The sequence below is a fragment of the Ictalurus punctatus genome, chromosome 9 (genome assembly GCF_001660625.3).
Source record: "Ictalurus punctatus breed USDA103 chromosome 9, Coco_2.0, whole genome shotgun sequence".
Classification (NCBI taxonomy): domain Eukaryota; kingdom Metazoa; phylum Chordata; class Actinopteri; order Siluriformes; family Ictaluridae; genus Ictalurus; species Ictalurus punctatus.
In genome coordinates this window covers 6,876,982-6,899,409 of record NC_030424.2, presented here as the reverse complement: position 1 = coordinate 6,899,409, position 22,428 = coordinate 6,876,982, and positions in this window count along the sequence as shown.

Below are 22,428 nucleotides of genomic sequence, written 5' to 3'. Positions count from 1 at the left end.
ACTCGATTTGTTATTGTACTTTTGATGAAAACTGACTTTCTAGACATGAAATGTCACTTTTTTCACCTTATCATACTTTTTCATCAACTTTTGCATTTTAATGAAAACAATCATATTTCGTAATATTTTGGGTCAGAAACATTTCATAGTACTATATTATGTCTAACTATGTGAAAAAAAATCAAATTGGAGTAGGTCGGGCAACTGATTATATGAGTTTGTTAGAAAAACCACTTTCCTTTGCTCCTAGCGCCTTCTCGTTCGCTCTATAGCGTTTTGAGCGGATAAAGAGCACAAGTGTGTAAGGGGACACAGGATGAATGCGAACTAGTTTTGTTATGGTACTTTTGATTCAAACTGACTTTCTAGACATAAAATGTCACTTTTTTCACCTTATCATACTTTTTCATCAACTTTTGCATTTTAATGTAAACAATCATATTTCGTAATATTTTGGGTCAGAAACATTTCATAGTACTATATTATGTCTAACTATGTGAAAAAAATCAAATTGGAGTAGGTCGGGCAACTGATTATATGAGTTTGTTAGAAAAACCACTTTCCATTGCTCCTAGCGCCTTCTCGTTCGCTGTATAGCGTTTTGAGCGGATAAAGAGCACAAGTGTGTAAGGGGACACAGGATGAATGCGAACTAGTTTTGTTATGGTACTTTTGATTCAAACTGACTTTCTAGACATAAAATGTCACTTTTTTCACCTTATCATACTTTTTCATCAACTTTTGCATTTTAATGTAAACAATCATATTTCGTAATATTTTGGGTCAGAAACATTTCATAGTACTATACTATGTCTAACTATGTGAAAAAAATCAAATTGGAGTAGGTCGAGCAACTGATTATATGAGTTTGTTAGAAAAACCACTTTCCTTTGCTCCTAGCGCCTTCTCGTTCGCTCTATAGCGTTTTGAGCGGATAAAGAGCACAAGTGCGCATGCAGACACAGGATGAATGGGAACTCGATTTGTTATTGTACTTTTGATGAAAACTGACTTTCTAGACATGAAATGTCACTTTTTTCACCTTATCATACTTTTTCATCAACTTTTGCATTTTAATGTAAACAATCATATTTCGTAATATTTTGGGTCAGAAACATTTCATAGTACTATATTATGTCTAACTATGTGAAAAAAATCAAATTGGAGTAGGTCGGGCAACTGATTATATGAGTTTGTTAGAAAAACCACTTTCCTTTGCTCCTAGCGCCTTCTCGTTCGCTCTATAGCGTTTTGAGCGGATAAAGAGCACAAATGTGCATGCAGACACAGGATGAATGGGAACTCGATTTGTTATTGTACTTTTGATGAAAACTGACTTTCTAGACATAAAATGTCACTTTTTTCACCATATCATACTTTTTCATCAACTTTTGCATTTTAATGTAAACAATCATATTTCGTAATATTTTGATTCAGAAACATTTCATAGTACTATACTATGTCTAACTATGTGATAAAAATCAAATTGGAGTAGGTCGGGCAACTGATTATATTAGTTTGTTAGAAAAACCACTTTCCTTTGCTCCTAGCGCCTTCTCGTTCGCTGTATAGCGTTTTGAGCGGATAAAGAGCACAAGTGTGTAAGGGGACACAGGATGAATGCGAACTAGTTTTGTTATGGTACTTTTGATTCAAACTGACTTTCTAGACATAAAATGTCACTTTTTTCACCTTATCATACTTTTTCATCAACTTTTGCATTTTAATGTAAACAATCATATTTCGTAATATTTTGGGTCAGAAACATTTCATAGTACTATACTATGTCTAACTATGTGAAAAAAATCAAATTGGAGTAGGTCGAGCAACTGATTATATGAGTTTGTTAGAAAAACCACTTTCCTTTGCTCCTAGCGCCATCTCGTTCGCTCTATAGCGTTTTGAGCGGATAAAGAGCACAAGTGTGCATGCAGACACAGGATGAATGGGAACTCGATTTGTTATTGTACTTTTGATGAAACCTGACTTTCTAGACATGAAATGTCACTTTTTTCACCTTATCATACTTTTTCATCAACTTTTGCATTTTAATGTAAACAATCATATTTCGTAATATTTTGGGTCAGAAACATTTCATAGTACTATACTATGTCTAACTATGTGAAAAAAATCAAATTGGAGTAGGTCGAGCAACTGATTAAATGAGTTTGTTAGAAAAACCACTTTCCTTTGCTCCTAGCGCCTTCTCGTTCGCTCTATAGCGTTTTGAGCGGATAAAGAGCACAAGTGTGCATGCAGACACAGGATGAATGGGAACTCGATTTGTTATTGTACTTTTGATGAAAACTGACTTTCTAGACATGAAATGTCACTTTTTTCACCTTATCATACTTTTTCATCAACTTTTGCATTTTAATGTAAACAATCATATTTCGTAATATTTTGGGTCAGAAACATTTCATAGTACTATACTATGTCTAACTATGTGAAAAAAATCAAATTGGAGTAGGTCGAGCAACTGATTATATGAGTTTGTTAGAAAAACCACTTTCCTTTGCTCCTAGCGCCTTCTCGTTCGCTCTATAGCGTTTTGAGCGGATAAAGAGCACAAGTGTGCATGCAGACACAGGATGAATGGGAACTCGATTTGTTATGGTACTTTTGATTCAAACTGACTTTCTAGACATAAAATGTCACTTTTTTCACCTTATCATACTTTTTCATCAACTTTTGCATTTTAATGTAAACAATCATATTTCGTAATATTTTGGGTCAGAAACATTTCATAGTACTATACTATGTCTAACTATGTGAAAAAAATCAAATTGGAGTAGGTCGGGCAACTGATTATATTAGTTTGTTAGAAAAACCACTTTCCTTTGCTCCTAGCGCCTTCTCGTTCGCTGTATAGCGTTTTGAGCGGATAAAGAGCACAAGTGTGTAAGGGGACACAGGATGAATGCGAACTAGTTTTGTTATGGTACTTTTGATTCAAACTGACTTTCTAGACATAAAATGTCACTTTTTTCACCTTATCATACTTTTTCATCAACTTTTGCATTTTAATGTAAACAATCATATTTCGTAATATTTTGGGTCAGAAACATTTCATAGTACTATACTATGTCTAACTATGTGAAAAAAATCAAATTGGAGTAGGTCGAGCAACTGATTATATGAGTTTGTTAGAAAAACCACTTTCCTTTGCTCCTAGCGCCTTCTCGTTCGCTCTATAGCGTTTTGAGCGGATAAAGAGCACAAGTGTGCATGCAGACACAGGATGAATGGGAACTCGATTTGTTATTGTACTTTTGATGAAAACTGACTTTCTAGACATGAAATGTCACTTTTTTCACCTTATCATACTTTTTCATCAACTTTTGCATTTTAATGTAAACAATCATATTTCGTAATATTTTGGGTCAGAAACATTTCATAGTACTATATTATGTCTAACTATGTGAAAAAAATCAAATTGGAGTAGGTCGGGCAACTGATTATATGAGTTTGTTAGAAAAACCACTTTCCTTTGCTCCTAGCGCCTTCTCGTTCGCTGTATAGCGTTTTGAGCGGATAAAGAGCACAAGTGTGTAAGGGGACACAGGATGAATGCGAACTAGTTTTGTTATGGTACTTTTGATTCAAACTGACTTTCTAGACATAAAATGTCACTTTTTTCACCTTATCATACTTTTTCATCAACTTTTGCATTTTAATGTAAACAATCATATTTCGTAATATTTTGGGTCAGAAACATTTCATAGTACTATACTATGTCTAACTATGTGAAAAAAATCAAATTGGAGTAGGTCGAGCAACTGATTATATGAGTTTGTTAGAAAAACCACTTTCCTTTGCTCCTAGCGCCTTCTCGTTCGCTCTATAGCGTTTTGAGCGGATAAAGAGCACAAGTGTGCATGCAGACACAGGATGAATGGGAACTCGATTTGTTATTGTACTTTTGATGAAAACTGACTTTCTAGACATGAAATGTCACTTTTTTCACCTTATCATACTTTTTCATCAACTTTTGCATTTTAATGTAAACAATCATATTTCGTAATATTTTGGGTCAGAAACATTTCATAGTACTATATTATGTCTAACTATGTGAAAAAAATCAAATTGGAGTAGGTCGGGCAACTGATTATATGAGTTTGTTAGAAAAACCACTTTCCTTTGCTCCTAGCGCCTTCTCGTTCGCTGTATAGCGTTTTGAGCGGATAAAGAGCACAAGTGTGTAAGGGGACACAGGATGAATGCGAACTAGTTTTGTTATGGTACTTTTGATTCAAACTGACTTTCTAGACATAAAATGTCACTTTTTTCACCTTATCATACTTTTTCATCAACTTTTGCATTTTAATGTAAACAATCATATTTCGTAATATTTTGGGTCAGAAACATTTCATAGTACTATACTATGTCTAACTATGTGAAAAAAATCAAATTGGAGTAGGTCGAGCAACTGATTATATGAGTTTGTTAGAAAAACCACTTTCCTTTGCTCCTAGCGCCTTCTCGTTCGCTCTATAGCGTTTTGAGCGGATAAAGAGCACAAATGTGCATGCAGACACAGGATGAATGGGAACTCGATTTGTTATTGTACTTTTGATGAAAACTGACTTTCTAGACATAAAATGTCACTTTTTTCACCATATCATACTTTTTCATCAACTTTTGCATTTTAATGTAAACAATCATATTTCGTAATATTTTGATTCAGAAACATTTCATAGTACTATACTATGTCTAACTATGTGATAAAAATCAAATTGGAGTAGGTCGGGCAACTGATTATATTAGTTTGTTAGAAAAACCACTTTCCTTTGCTCCTAGCGCCTTCTCGTTCGCTCTATAGCGTTTTGAGCGGATAAAGAGCACAAGTGTGTAAGGGGACACAGGATGAATGCGAACTAGTTTTGTTATGGTACTTTTGATTCAAACTGACTTTCTAGACATAAAATGTCACTTTTTTCACCTTATCATACTTTTTCATCAACTTTTGCATTTTAATGTAAACAATCATATTTCGTAATATTTTGGGTCAGAAACATTTCATAGTACTATACTATGTCTAACTATGTGAAAAAAATCAAATTGGAGTAGGTCGAGCAACTGATTATATGAGTTTGTTAGAAAAACCACTTTCCTTTGCTCCTAGCGCCTTCTCGTTCGCTCTATAGCGTTTTGAGCGGATAAAGAGCACAAGTGTGCATGCAGACACAGGATGAATGGGAACTCGATTTGTTATTGTACTTTTGATTCAAACTGACTTTCTAGACATGAAATGTCACTTTTTTCACCTTATCATACTTTTTCATCAACTTTTGCATTTTAATGTAAACAATCATATTTCGTAATATTTTGGGTCAGAAACATTTCATAGTACTATACTATGTCTAACTATGTGAAAAAAATCAAATTGGAGTAGTTCGGGCAACTGATTACATTAGTTTGTTAGAAAAACCACTTTCCTTTGCTCCTAGCGCCTTCTCGTTCGCTCTATAGCGTTTTGAGCGGATAAAGAGCCCAAGTGTGTAAGGGGACACAGGATGAATGCGAACTAGTTTTGTTATGGTACTTTTGATTCAAACTGACTTTCTAGACATAAAATGTCACTTTTTTCACCTTATCATACTTTTTCATCAACTTTTGCATTTTAATGTAAACAATCATATTTCGTAATATTTTGGGTCAGAAACATTTCATAGTACTATACTATGTCTAACTATGTGAAAAAAATCAAATTGGAGTAGGTCGAGCAACTGATTATATGAGTTTGTTAGAAAAACCACTTTCCTTTGCTCCTAGCGCCTTCTCGTTCGCTCTATAGCGTTTTGAGCGGATAAAGAGCACAAGTGTGCATGCAGACACAGGATGAATGGGAACTCGATTTGTTATTGTACTTTTGATGAAAACTGACTTTCTAGACATGAAATGTCACTTTTTTCACCTTATCATACTTTTTCATCAACTTTTGCATTTTAATGTAAACAATCATATTTCGTAATATTTTGGGTCAGAAACATTTCATAGCACTATATTATGTCTAACTATGTGAAAAAAATCAAATTGGAGTAGGTCGGGCAACTGATTATATGAGTTTGTTAGAAAAACCACTTTCCTTTGCTCCTAGCGCCTTCTCGTTCGCTCTATAGCGTTTTGAGCGGATAAAGAGCACAAATGTGCATGCAGACACAGGATGAATGGGAACTCGATTTGTTATTGTACTTTTGATGAAAACTGACTTTCTAGACATAAAATGTCACTTTTTTCACCATATCATACTTTTTCATCAACTTTTGCATTTTAATGTAAACAATCATATTTCGTAATATTTTGATTCAGAAACATTTCATAGTACTATACTATGTCTAACTATGTGATAAAAATCAAATTGGAGTAGGTCGGGCAACTGATTATATGAGTTTGTTAGAAAAACCACTTTCCTTTGCTCCTAGCGCCTTCTCGTTCGCTCTATAGCGTTTTGAGCGGATAAAGAGCACAAGTGTGTAAGGGGACACAGGATGAATGCGAACTACTTTTGTTATGGTACTTTTGATTCAAACTGACTTTCTAGACATAAAATGTCACTTTTTTCACCATATCATACTTTTACATCAACTTTTGCATTTTAATGTAAACAATCATATTTCGTAATATTTTGGGTCAGAAACATTTCATAGTACTATACTATGTCTAACTATGTGAAAAAAATCAAATTGGAGTAGGTCGAGCAACTGATTATATGAGTTTGTTAGAAAAACCACTTTCCTTTGCTCCTAGCGCCTTCTCGTTCGCTCTATAGCGTTTTGAGCGGATAAAGAGCACAAGTGTGCATGCAGACACAGGATGAATGGGAACTCGATTTGTTATGGTACTTTTGATTCAAACTGACTTTCTAGACATAAAATGTCACTTTTTTCACCTTATCATACTTTTTCATCAACTTTTGCATTTTAATGTAAACAATCATATTTCGTAATATTTTGGGTCAGAAACATTTCATAGTACTATACTATGTCTAACTATGTGAAAAAAATCAAATTGGAGTAGGTCGGGCAACTGATTATATTAGTTTGTTAGAAAAACCACTTTCCTTTGCTCCTAGCGCCTTCTCGTTCGCTGTATAGCGTTTTGAGCGGATAAAGAGCACAAGTGTGTAAGGGGACACAGGATGAATGCGAACTAGTTTTGTTATGGTACTTTTGATTCAAACTGACTTTCTAGACATAAAATGTCACTTTTTTCACCTTATCATACTTTTTCATCAACTTTTGCATTTTAATGTAAACAATCATATTTCGTAATATTTTGGGTCAGAAACATTTCATAGTACTATACTATGTCTAACTATGTGAAAAAAATCAAATTGGAGTAGGTCGAGCAACTGATTATATGAGTTTGTTAGAAAAAACACTTTCCTTTGCTCCTAGCGCCTTCTCGTTCGCTCTATAGCGTTTTGAGCGGATAAAGAGCACAAGTGTGCATGCAGACACAGGATGAATGGGAACTCGATTTGTTATTGTACTTTTGATGAAAACTGACTTTCTAGACATGAAATGTCACTTTTTTCACCTTATCATACTTTTTCATCAACTTTTGCATTTTAATGTAAACAATCATATTTCGTAATATTTTGGGTCAGAAACATTTCATAGTACTATATTATGTCTAACTATGTGAAAAAAATCAAATTGGAGTAGGTCGGGCAACTGATTATATGAGTTTGTTAGAAAAACCACTTTCCTTTGCTCCTAGCGCCTTCTCGTTCGCTGTATAGCGTTTTGAGCGGATAAAGAGCACAAGTGTGTAAGGGGACACAGGATGAATGCGAACTAGTTTTGTTATGGTACTTTTGATTCAAACTGACTTTCTAGACATAAAATGTCACTTTTTTCACCTTATCATACTTTTTCATCAACTTTTGCATTTTAATGTAAACAATCATATTTCGTAATATTTTGGGTCAGAAACATTTCATAGTACTATACTATGTCTAACTATGTGAAAAAAATCAAATTGGAGTAGGTCGAGCAACTGATTATATGAGTTTGTTAGAAAAACCACTTTCCTTTGCTCCTAGCGCCTTCTCGTTCGCTCTATAGCGTTTTGAGCGGATAAAGAGCACAAGTGTGCATGCAGACACAGGATGAATGGGAACTCGATTTGTTATTGTACTTTTGATGAAAACTGACTTTCTAGACATGAAATGTCACTTTTTTCACCTTATCATACTTTTTCATCAACTTTTGCATTTTAATGTAAACAATCATATTTCGTAATATTTTGATTCAGAAACATTTCATAGTACTATACTATGTCTAACTATGTGAAAAAAATCAAATTGGAGTAGGTCGAGCAACTGATTATATGAGTTTGTTAGAAAAACCACTTTCCTTTGCTCCTAGCGCCTTCTCGTTCGCTCTATAGCGTTTTGAGCGGATAATGAGCACAAGTGTGCATGCAGATACAGGATGAATGGGAACTCGATTTGTTATTGTACTTTTGATGAAAACTGACTTTCTAGCCATAAAATGTCACTTTTTTCACCATATCATACTTTTTCATCAACTTTTGCATTTTAATGTAAACAATCATATTTCGTAATATTTTGATTCAGAAACATTTCATAGTACTATACTATGTCTAACTATGTGAAAAAAAATCAAATTGGAGTAGGTCGGGCAACTGATTATATTAGTTTGTTAGAAAAACCACTTTCCTTTGCTCCTAGCGCCTTCTCGTTCGCTGTATAGCGTTTTGAGCGGATAAAGAGCACAAGTGTGTAAGGGGACACAGGATGAATGCGAACTAGTTTTGTTATGGTACTTTTGATTCAAACTGACTTTCTAGACATAAAATGTCACTTTTTTCACCTTATCATACTTTTTCATCAACTTTTGCATTTTAATGTAAACAATCATATTTCGTAATATTTTGGGTCAGAAACATTTCATAGTACTATACTATGTCTAACTATGTGAAAAAAATCAAATTGGAGTAGGTCGAGCAACTGATTATATGAGTTTGTTAGAAAAACCACTTTCCTTTGCTCCTAGCGCCTTCTCGTTCGCTCTATAGCGTTTTGAGCGGATAAATAGCACAAGTGTGCATGCAGACACAGGATGAATGGGAACTCGATTTGTTATTGTACTTTTGATGAAAACTGACTTTCTAGACATGAAATGTCACTTTTTTCACCTTATCATACTTTTTCATCAACTTTTGCATTTTAATGAAAACAATCATATTTCGTAATATTTTGGGTCAGAAACATTTCATAGTACTATATTATGTCTAACTATGTGAAAAAAAATCAAATTGGAGTAGGTCGGGCAACTGATTATATGAGTTTGTTAGAAAAACCACTTTCCTTTGCTCCTAGCGCCTTCTCGTTCGCTCTATAGCGTTTTGAGCGGATAAAGAGCACAAGTGTGCATGCAGACACAGGATGAATGGGAACTCGATTTGTTATTGTACTTTTGATTCAAACTGACTTTCTAGACATAAAATGTCACTTTTTTCACCATATCATACTTTTTCATCAACTTTTGCATTTTAATGTAAACAATCATATTTCGTAATATTTTGATTCAGAAACATTTCATAGTACTATACTATGTCTAACTATGTGATAAAAATCAAATTGGAGTAGGTCGGGCAACTGATTATATTAGTTTGTTAGAAAAACCACTTTCCTTTGCTCCTAGCGCCTTCTCGTTCGCTGTATAGCGTTTTGAGCGGATAAAGAGCACAAGTGTGTAAGGGGACACAGGATGAATGCGAACTAGTTTTGTTATGGTACTTTTGATTCAAACTGACTTTCTAGACATAAAATGTCACTTTTTTCACCTTATCATACTTTTTCATCAACTTTTGCATTTTAATGTAAACAATCATATTTCGTAATATTTTGGGTCAGAAACATTTCATAGTACTATACTATGTCTAACTATGTGAAAAAAATCAAATTGGAGTAGGTCGAGCAACTGATTATATGAGTTTGTTAGAAAAACCACTTTCCTTTGCTCCTAGCGCCTTCTCGTTCGCTCTATAGCGTTTTGAGCGGATAAAGAGCACAAGTGTGCATGCAGACACAGGATGAATGGGAACTCGATTTGTTATTGTACTTTTGATGAAAACTGACTTTCTAGACATGAAATGTCACTTTTTTCACCTTATCATACTTTTTCATCAACTTTTGCATTTTAATGTAAACAATCATATTTCGTAATATTTTGGGTCAGAAACATTTCATAGTACTATACTATGTCTAACTATGTGAAAAAAATCAAATTGGAGTAGGTCGAGCAACTGATTATATGAGTTTGTTAGAAAAACCACTTTCCTTTGCTCCTAGCGCCTTCTCGTTCGCTCTATAGCGTTTTGAGCGGATAAAGAGCACAAGTGTGCATGCAGACACAGGATGAATGGGAACTCGATTTGTTATTGTACTTTTGATGAAAACTGACTTTCTAGACATGAAATGTCACTTTTTTCACCTTATCATACTTTTTCATCAACTTTTGCATTTTAATGTAAACAATCATATTTCGTAATATTTTGGGTCAGAAACATTTCATAGTACTATACTATGTCTAACTAGGTGAAAAAAATCAAATTGGAGTAGGTCGAGCAACTGATTATATGAGTTTGTTAGAAAAACCACTTTCCTTTGCTCCTAGCGCCTTCTCGTTCGCTCTATAGCGTTTTGAGCGGATAAAGAGCACAAGTGTGCATGCAGACACAGGATGAATGGGAACTCGATTTGTTATTGTACTTTTGATTCAAACTGACTTTCTAGACATGAAATGTCACTTTTTTCACCTTATCATACTTTTTCATCAACTTTTGCATTTTAATGTAAACAATCATATTTCGTAATATTTTGGGTCAGAAACATTTCATAGTACTATACTATGTCTAACTAGGTGAAAAAAATCAAATTGGAGTAGGTCGAGCAACTGATTATATGAGTTTGTTAGAAAAACCACTTTCCTTTGCTCCTAGCGCCTTCTCGTTCGCTCTATAGCGTTTTGAGCGGATAAAGAGCACAAGTGTGCATGCAGACACAGGATGAATGGGAACTCGATTTGTTATTGTACTTTTGATGAAAACTGACTTTCTAGACATGAAATGTCACTTTTTTCACCTTATCATACTTTTTCATCAACTTTTGCATTTTAATGTAAACAATCATATTTCGTAATATTTTGGGTCAGAAACATTTCATAGTACTATATTATGTCTAACTATGTGAAAAAAATCAAATTGGAGTAGGTCGGGCAACTGATTATATGAGTTTGTTAGAAAAAACACTTTCCTTTGCTCCTAGCGCCTTCTCGTTCGCTCTATAGCGTTTTGAGCGGATAAAGAGCACAAATGTGCATGCAGACACAGGATGAATGGGAACTCGATTTGTTATTGTACTTTTGATGAAAACTGACTTTCTAGACATAAAATGTCACTTTTTTCACCATATCATACTTTTTCATCAACTTTTGCATTTTAATGTAAACAATCATATTTCGTAATATTTTGGGTCAGAAACATTTCATAGTACTATACTATGTCTAACTATGTGATAAAAATCAAATTGGAGTAGGTCGGGCAACTGATTATATTAGTTTGTTAGAAAAACCACTTTCCTTTGCTCCTAGCGCCTTCTCGTTCGCTGTATAGCGTTTTGAGCGGATAAAGAGCACAAGTGTGTAAGGGGACACAGGATGAATGCGAACTAGTTTTGTTATGGTACTTTTGATTCAAACTGACTTTCTAGACATAAAATGTCACTTTTTTCACCTTATCATACTTTTTCATCAACTTTTGCATTTTAATGTAAACAATCATATTTCGTAATATTTTGGGTCAGAAACATTTCATAGTACTATACTATGTCTAACTATGTGAAAAAAATCAAATTGGAGTAGGTCGAGCAACTGATTATATGAGTTTGTTAGAAAAACCACTTTCCTTTGCTCCTAGCGCCATCTCGTTCGCTCTATAGCGTTTTGAGCGGATAAAGAGCACAAGTGTGCATGCAGACACAGGATGAATGGGAACTCGATTTGTTATTGTACTTTTGATGAAACCTGACTTTCTAGACATGAAATGTCACTTTTTTCACCTTATCATACTTTTTCATCAACTTTTGCATTTTAATGTAAACAATCATATTTCGTAATATTTTGGGTCAGAAACATTTCATAGTACTATACTATGTCTAACTATGTGAAAAAAATCAAATTGGAGTAGGTCGAGCAACTGATTATATGAGTTTGTTAGAAAAACCACTTTCCTTTGCTCCTAGCGCCTTCTCGTTCGCTCTATAGCGTTTTGAGCGGATAAAGAGCACAAGTGTGCATGCAGACACAGGATGAATGGGAACTCGATTTGTTATTGTACTTTTGATGAAAACTGACTTTCTAGACATGAAATGTCACTTTTTTCACCTTATCATACTTTTTCATCAACTTTTGCATTTTAATGTAAACAATCATATTTCGTAATATTTTGGGTCAGAAACATTTCATAGTACTATACTATGTCTAACTATGTGAAAAAAATCAAATTGGAGTAGGTCGAGCAACTGATTATATGAGTTTGTTAGAAAAACCACTTTCCTTTGCTCCTAGCGCCTTCTCGTTCGCTCTATAGCGTTTTGAGCGGATAAAGAGCACAAGTGTGCATGCAGACACAGGATGAATGGGAACTCGATTTGTTATTGTACTTTTGATTCAAACTGACTTTCTAGACATGAAATGTCACTTTTTTCACCTTATCATACTTTTTCATCAACTTTTGCATTTTAATGTAAACAATCATATTTCGTAATATTTTGGGTCAGAAACATTTCATAGTACTATATTATGTCTAACTATGTGAAAAAAATCAAATTGGAGTAGGTCGGGCAACTGATTATATGAGTTTGTTAGAAAAACCACTTTCCTTTGCTCCTAGCGCCTTCTCGTTCGCTCTATAGCGTTTTGAGCGGATAAAGAGCACAAGTGTGCATGCAGACACAGGATGAATGGGAACTCGATTTGTTATTGTACTTTTGATTCAAACTGACTTTCTAGACATGAAATGTCACTTTTTTCACCTTATCATACTTTTTCATCAACTTTTGCATTTTAATGTAAACAATCATATTTCGTAATATTTTGGGTCAGAAACATTTCATAGTACTATACTATGTCTAACTATGTGAAAAAAATCAAATTGGAGTAGTTCGGGCAAATGATTACATTAGTTTGTTAGAAAAACCACTTTCCTTTGCTCCTAGCGCCTTCTCGTTCGCTCTATAGCGTTTTGAGCGGATAAAGAGCACAAGTGTGTAAGGGGACACAGGATGAATGCGAACTAGTTTTGTTATGGTACTTTTGATTCAAACTGACTTTCTAGACATAAAATGTCACTTTTTTCACCTTATCATACTTTTTCATCAACTTTTGCATTTTAATGTAAACAATCATATTTCGTAATATTTTGGGTCAGAAACATTTCATAGTACTATACTATGTCTAACTATGTGAAAAAAATCAAATTGGAGTAGGTCGAGCAACTGATTATATGAGTTTGTTAGAAAAACCACTTTCCTTTGCTCCTAGCGCCTTCTCGTTCGGTCTATAGCGTTTTGAGCGGATAAAGAGCACAAGTGTGCATGCAGACACAGGATGAATGGGAACTCGATTTGTTATTGTACTTTTGATGAAAACTGACTTTCTAGACATGAAATGTCACTTTTTTCACCTTATCATACTTTTTCATCAACTTTTGCATTTTAATGTAAACAATCATATTTCGTAATATTTTGGGTCAGAAACATTTCATAGTACTATACTATGTCTAACTAGGTGAAAAAAATCAAATTGGAGTAGGTCGAGCAACTGATTATATGAGTTTGTTAGAAAAACCACTTTCCTTTGCTCCTAGCGCCTTCTCGTTCGCTCTATAGCGTTTTGAGCGGATAAAGAGCACAAGTGTGTAAGGGGACACAGGATGAATGCGAACTACTTTTGTTATGGTACTTTTGATTCAAACTGACTTTCTAGACATAAAATGTCACTTTTTTCACCATATCATACTTTTACATCAACTTTTGCATTTTAATGTAAACAATCATATTTCGTAATATTTTGGGTCAGAAACATTTCATAGTACTATAGTATGTCCAACTATGTGAAAAAAATCAAATTGGAGTAGGTCGAGCAACTGATTATATGAGTTTGTTAGAAAATCCACTTTCCTTTGCTCCTAGCGCCTTCTCGTTCGCTCTATAGCGTTTTGAGCGGATAAAGAGCACAAGTGTGCATGCAGACACAGGATGAATGGGAACTCGATTTGTTATGGTACTTTTGATTCAAACTGACTTTCTAGACATAAAATGTCACTTTTTTCACCTTATCATACTTTTTCATCAACTTTTGCATTTTAATGTAAACAATCATATTTCGTAATATTTTGGGTCAGAAACATTTCATAGTACTATACTATGTCTAACTATGTGAAAAAAATCAAATTGGAGTAGTTCGGGCAACTGATTACATTAGTTTGTTAGAAAAACCACTTTCCTTTGCTCCTAGCGCCTTCTCGTTCGCTCTATAGCGTTTTGAGCGGATAAAGAGCACAAGTGTGTAAGGGGACACAGGATGAATGCGAACTAGTTTTGTTATGGTACTTTTGATTCAAACTGACTTTCTAGACATAAAATGTCACTTTTTTCACCTTATCATACTTTTTCATCAACTTTTGCATTTTAATGTAAACAATCATATTTCGTAATATTTTGGGTCAGAAACATTTCATAGTACTATACTATGTCTAACTATGTGAAAAAAATCAAATTGGAGTAGGTCGAGCAACTGATTATATGAGTTTGTTAGAAAAACCACTTTCCTTTGCTCCTAGCGCCTTCTCGTTCGGTCTATAGCGTTTTGAGCGGATAAAGAGCACAAGTGTGCATGCAGACACAGGATGAATGGGAACTCGATTTGTTATTGTACTTTTGATGAAAACTGACTTTCTAGACATGAAATGTCACTTTTTTCACCTTATCATACTTTTTCATCAACTTTTGCATTTTAATGTAAACAATCATATTTCGTAATATTTTGGGTCAGAAACATTTCATAGCACTATATTATGTCTAACTATGTGAAAAAAATCAAATTGGAGTAGGTCGGGCAACTGATTATATGAGTTTGTTAGAAAAACCACTTTCCTTTGCTCCTAGCGCCTTCTCGTTCGCTCTATAGCGTTTTGAGCGGATAAAGAGCACAAATGTGCATGCAGACACAGGATGAATGGGAACTCGATTTGTTATTGTACTTTTGATGAAAACTGACTTTCTAGACATAAAATGTCACTTTTTTCACCATATCATACTTTTTCATCAACTTTTGCATTTTAATGTAAACAATCATATTTCGTAATATTTTGATTCAGAAACATTTCATAGTACTATACTATGTCTAACTATGTGATAAAAATCAAATTGGAGTAGGTCGGGCAACTGATTATATTAGTTTGTTAGAAAAACCACTTTCCTTTGCTCCTAGCGCCTTCTCGTTCGCTCTATAGCGTTTTGAGCGGATAAAGAGCACAAGTGTGTAAGGGGACACAGGATGAATGCGAACTACTTTTGTTATGGTACTTTTGATTCAAACTGACTTTCTAGACATAAAATGTCACTTTTTTCACCATATCATACTTTTACATCAACTTTTGCATTTTAATGTAAACAATCATATTTCGTAATATTTTGGGTCAGAAACATTTCATAGTACTATAGTATGTCCAACTATGTGAAAAAAATCAAATTGGAGTAGGTCGAGCAACTGATTATATGAGTTTGTTAGAAAAACCACTTTCCTTTGCTCCTAGCGCCTTCTCGTTCGCTCTATAGCGTTTTGAGCGGATAAAGAGCACAAGTGTGCATGCAGACACAGGATGAATGGGAACTCGATTTGTTATTGTACTTTTGATGAAAACTGACTTTCTAGACATGAAATGTCACTTTTTTCACCTTATCATACTTTTTCATCAACTTTTGCATTTTAATGTAAACAATCATATTTCGTAATATTTTGGGTCAGAAACATTTCATAGTACTATACTATGTCTAACTATGTGAAAAAAATCAAATTGGAGTAGGTCGAGCAACTGATTATATGAGTTTGTTAGAAAAACCACTTTCCTTTGCTCCTAGCGCCTTCTCGTTCGCTCTATAGCGTTTTGAGCGGATAAAGAGCACAAGTGTGCATGCAGACACAGGATGAATGGGAACTCGATTTGTTATTGTACTTTTGATGAAAACTGACTTTCTAGACATGAAATGTCACTTTTTTCACCTTATCATACTTTTTCATCAACTTTTGCATTTTAATGTAAACAATCATATTTCGTAATATTTTGGGTCAGAAACATTTCATAGCACTATATTATGTCTAACTATGTGAAAAAAATCAAATTGGAGTAGGTCGGGCAACTGATTATATGAGTTTGTTAGAAAAACCACTTTCCTTTGCTCCTAGCGCCTTCTCGTTCGCTCTATAGCGTTTTGAGCGGATAAAGAGCACAAATGTGCATGCAGACACAGGATGAATGGGAACTCGATTTGTTATTGTACTTTTGATGAAAACTGACTTTCTAGACATAAAATGTCACTTTTTTCACCATATCATACTTTTTCATCAACTTTTGCATTTTAATGTAAACAATCATATTTCGTAATATTTTGATTCAGAAACATTTCATAGTACTATACTATGTCTAACTATGTGATAAAAATCAAATTGGAGTAGGTCGGGCAACTGATTATATTAGTTTGTTAGAAAAACCACTTTCCTTTGCTCCTAGCGCCTTCTCGTTCGCTCTATAGCGTTTTGAGCGGATAAAGAGCACAAGTGTGTAAGGGGACACAGGATGAATGCGAACTACTTTTGTTATGGTACTTTTGATTCAAACTGACTTTCTAGACATAAAATGTCACTTTTTTCACCATATCATACTTTTACATCAACTTTTGCATTTTAATGTAAACAATCATATTTCGTAATATTTTGGGTCAGAAACATTTCATAGTACTATAGTATGTCCAACTATGTGAAAAAAATCAAATTGGAGTAGGTCGAGCAACTGATTATATGAGTTTGTTAGAAAAACCACTTTCCTTTGCTCCTAGCGCCTTCTCGTTCGCTCTATAGCGTTTTGAGCGGATAAAGAGCACAAGTGTGCATGCAGACACAGGATGAATGGGAACTCGATTTGTTATTGTACTTTTGATGAAAACTGACTTTCTAGACATGAAATGTCACTTTTTTCACCTTATCATACTTTTTCATCAACTTTTGCATTTTAATGTAAACAATCATATTTCGTAATATTTTGGGTCAGAAACATTTCATAGTACTATACTATGTCTAACTATGTGAAAAAAATCAAATTGGAGTAGGTCGAGCAACTGATTATATGAGTTTGTTAGAAAAACCACTTTCCTTTGCTCCTAGCGCCTTCTCGTTCGCTCTATAGCGTTTTGAGCGGATAAAGAGCACAAGTGTGCATGCAGACACAGGATGAATGGGAACTCGATTTGTTATTGTACTTTTGATGAAAACTGACTTTCTAGACATGAAATGTCACTTTTTTCACCTTATCATACTTTTTCATCAACTTTTGCATTTTAATGTAAACAATCATATTTCGTAATATTTTGGGTCAGAAACATTTCATAGTACTATACTATGTCTAACTATGTGAAAAAAATCAAATTGGAGTAGGTCGAGCAACTGATTATATGAGTTTGTTAGAAAAACCACTTTCCTTTGCTCCTAGCGCCTTCTCGTTCGCTGTATAGCGTTTTGAGCGGATAAAGAGCACAAGTGTGCATGCAGACACAGGATGAATGGGAACTCGATTTGTTATGGTACTTTTGATTCAAACTGACTTTCTAGACATAAAATGTCACTTTTTTCACCATATCATACTTTTTCATCAACTTTTGCATTTTAATGTAAACAATCATATTTCGTAATATTTTGATTCAGAAACATTTCATAGTACTATACTATGTCTAACTATGTGAAAAAAATCAAATTGGAGTAGGTCGGGCAACTGATTATATGAGTTTGTTAGAAAAACCACTTTCCTTTGCTCCTAGCGCCTTCTCGTTCGCTCTATAGCGTTTTGAGCGGATAAAGAGCACAAGTGTGTAAGGGGACACAGGATGAATGCGAACTACTTTTGTTATGGTACTTTTGATTCAAACTGACTTTCTAGACATAAAATGTCACTTTTTTCACCTTATCATACTTTTTCATCAACTTTTGCATTTTAATGTAAACAATCATATTTCGTAATATTTTGGGTCAGAAACATTTCATAGTACTATACTATGTCTAACTATGTGAAAAAAATCAAATTGGAGTAGGTCGGGCAACTGATTATATTAGTTTGTTAGAAAAACCACTTTCCTTTGCTCCTAGCGCCTTCTCGTTCGCTCTATAGCGTTTTGAGCGGATAAAGAGCACAAGTGTGCATGCAGACACAGGATGAATGGGAACTCGATTTGTTATTGTACTTTTGATGAAAACTGACTTTCTAGACATGAAATGTCACTTTTTTCACCTTATCATACTTTTTCATCAACTTTTGCATTTTAATGTAAACAATCATATTTCGTAATATTTTGGGTCAGAAACATTTCATAGTACTATATTATGTCTAACTATGTGAAAAAAATCAAATTGGAGTAGGTCGGGCAACTGATTATATGAGTTTGTTAGAAAAACCACTTTCCTTTGCTCCTAGCGCCTTCTCGTTCGCTCTATAGCGTTTTGAGCGGATAAAGAGCACAAGTGTGCATGCAGACACAGGATGAATGGGAACTCGATTTGTTATTGTACTTTTGATGAAAACTGACTTTCTAGCCATGAACTGTCACTTTTTTCACCTTATCATACTTTTTCATCAACTTTTGCATTTTAATGTAAACAATCATATTTCGTAATATTTTGGGTCAGAAACATTTCATAGTACTATATTATGTCTAACTATGTGAAAAAAATCAAATTGGAGTAGGTCGGGCAACTGATTATATGAGTTTGTTAGAAAAACCACTTTCCTTTGCTCCTAGCGCCTTCTCGTTCGCTCTATAGCGTTTTGAGCGGATAAAGAGCACAAGTGTGTAAGGGGACACAGGATGAATGCGAACTACTTTTGTTATGGTACTTTTGATTCAAACTGACTTTCTAGACATAAAATGTCACTTTTTTCACCTTATCATACTTTTTCATCAACTTTTGCATTTTAATGTAAACAATCATATTTCGTAATATTTTGGGTCAGAAACATTTCATAGTACTATACTATGTCTAGCTATGTGAAAAAAATGAAATTGGAGTATGTCGGGCAACTGATTATATTAGTTTGTTAGAAAAACCACTTTCCTTTGCTCCTAGCGCCTTCTCGTTCGCTCTATAGCGTTTTGAGCGGATAAAGAGCACAAGTGTGCATGCAGACACAGGATGAATGGGAACTCGATTTGTTATTGTACTTTTGATTCAAACTGACTTTCTAGACATAAAATGTCACTTTTTTCACCTTATCATACTTTTTCATCAACTTTTGCATTTTAATGTAAACAATCATATTTCGTAATATTTTGGGTCAGAAACATTTCATAGTACTATACTATGTCTAACTATGTGAAAAAAATCAAATTGGAGTAGGTCGGGCAACTGATTATATTAGTTTGTTAGAAAAACCACTTTCCTTTGCTCCTAGCGCCTTCTCGTTCGCTCTATAGCGTTTTGAGCGGATAAAGAGCACAAGTTTGTAAGGAGACACAGGATGAATGCGAACTACTTTTGTTATTGTACTTTTGATGAAAACTGACTTTCTAGACATGAAATGTCACTTTTTTAACCTTATCATACTTTTTCATCAACTTTTGCATTTTAATGTAAACAATCATATTTCGTAATATTTTGGGTCAGAAACATTTCATAGTACTATACTATGTCTAACTATGTGAAAAAAATCAAATTGGAGTAGGTCGGGCAACTGATTATATTAGTTTGTTAGAAAAACCACTTTCCTTTGCTCCTAGCGCCTTCTCGTTCGCTGTATAGCGTTTTGAGCGGATAAAGAGCACAAGTGTACATGCAGACACAGGATGAATGGGAACTCGATTTGTTATTGTACTTTTGATGAAAACTGACTTTCTAGACATGAAATGTCACTTTTTTCACCTTATCATACTTTTTCATCAACTTTTGCATTTTAATGTAAACAATCATATTTCGTAATATTTTGGGTCAGAAACATTTCATAGTACTATACTATGTCTAACTATGTGAAAAAAATCAAATTGGAGTAGGTCGGGCAACTGATTGTATTAGTTTGTTAGAAAAACCACTTTCCTTTGCTCCTAGCGCCTTCTCGTTCGCTCTATAGCGTTTTGAGCGGATAAAGAGCACAAGTGTGTAAGGGGACACAGGATGAATGCGAACTAGTTTTGTTATGGTACTTTTGATTCAAACTGACTTTCTAGACATAAAATGTCACTTTTTTCACCTTATCATACTTTTTCATCAACTTTTGCATTTTAATGTAAACAATCATATTTCGTAATATTTTGGGTCAGAAACATTTCATAGTACTATACTATGTCTAACTATGTGAAAAAAATCAAATTGGAGTAGGTCGAGCAACTGATTATATGAGTTTGTTAGAAAAACCACTTTCCTTTGCTCCTAGCGCCTTCTCGTTCGCTCTATAGCATTTTGAGCGGATAAAGAGCACAAGTGTGCATGCAGACACAGGATGAATGGGAACTCGATTTGTTATTGTACTTTTGATTCAAACTGACTTTCTAGACATGAAATGTCACTTTTTTCACCTTATCATACTTTTTCATCAACTTTTGCATTTTAATGTAAACAATCATATTTCGTAATATTTTGGGTCAGAAACATTTCATAGTAATATATTATGTCTAACTATGTGAAAAAAATCAAATTGGAGTAGGTCGGGCAACTGATTATATGAGTTTGTTAGAAAAACCACTTTCCTTTGCTCCTAGCGCCTTCTCGTTCGCTCTATAGCGTTTTGAGCGGATAAAGAGCACAAGTGTGCATGCAGACACAGGATGAATGGGAACTCGATTTGTTATTGTACTTTTGATGAAAACTGACTTTCTAGACATGAAATGTCACTTTTTTCACCTTACCATACTTTTTCATCAACTTTTGCATTTTAATGTAAACAATCATATTTCGTAATATTTTGGGTCAGAAACATTTCATAGTACTATATTATGTCTAACTATGTGAAAAAAATCAAATTGGAGTAGGTCGGGCAACTGATTATATGAGTTTGTTAGAAAAACCACTTTCCTTTGCTCCTAGCGCCTTCTCGTTCGCTGTATAGCGTTTTGAGCGGATAAAGAGCACAAGTGTGTAAGGGGACACAGGATGAATGCGAACTAGTTTTGTTATGGTACTTTTGATTCAAACTGACTTTCTAGACATAAAATGTCACTTTTTTCACCTTATCATACTTTTTCATCAACTTTTGCATTTTAATGTAAACAATCATATTTCGTAATATTTTGGGTCAGAAACATTTCATAGTACTATACTATGTCTAACTATGTGAAAAAAATCAAATTGGAGTAGGTCGAGCAACTGATTATATGAGTTTGTTAGAAAAACCACTTTCCTTTGCTCCTAGCGCCTTCTCGTTCGCTCTATAGCATTTTGAGCGGATAAAGAGCACAAGTGTGCATGCAGACACAGGATGAATGGGAACTCGATTTGTTATTGCACTTTTGATGAAAACTGACTTTCTAGACATGAAATGTCACTTTTTTCACCTTATCATACTTTTTCATCAACTTTTGCATTTTAATGTAAACAATCATATTTCGTAATATTTTGGGTCAGAAACATTTCATAGTACTATATTATGTCTAACTATGTGAAAAAAATCAAATTGGAGTAGGTCGGGCAACTGATTATATGAGTTTGTTAGAAAAACCACTTTCCTTTGCTCCTAGCGCCTTCTCGTTCGCTCTATAGCGTTTTGAGCGGATAAAGAGCACAAGTGTGCATGCAGACACAGGATGAATGGGAACTCGATTTGTTATTGTACTTTTGATGAAAACTGACTTTCTAGACATGAAATGTCACTTTTTTCACCTTACCATACTTTTTCATCAACTTTTGCATTTTAATGTAAACAATCATATTTCGTAATATTTTGGGTCAGAAACATTTCATAGTACTATACTATGTCTAACTATGTGAAAAAAATGAAATTGGAGTAGGTCGAGCAACTGCTTATATGAGTTTGTTAGAAAAACCACTTTCCTTTGCTCCTAGCGCCTTCTCGTTCGCTCTATAGCGTTTTGAGCGGATAAAGAGCACAAGTGTGCATGCAGACACAGGATGAATGGGA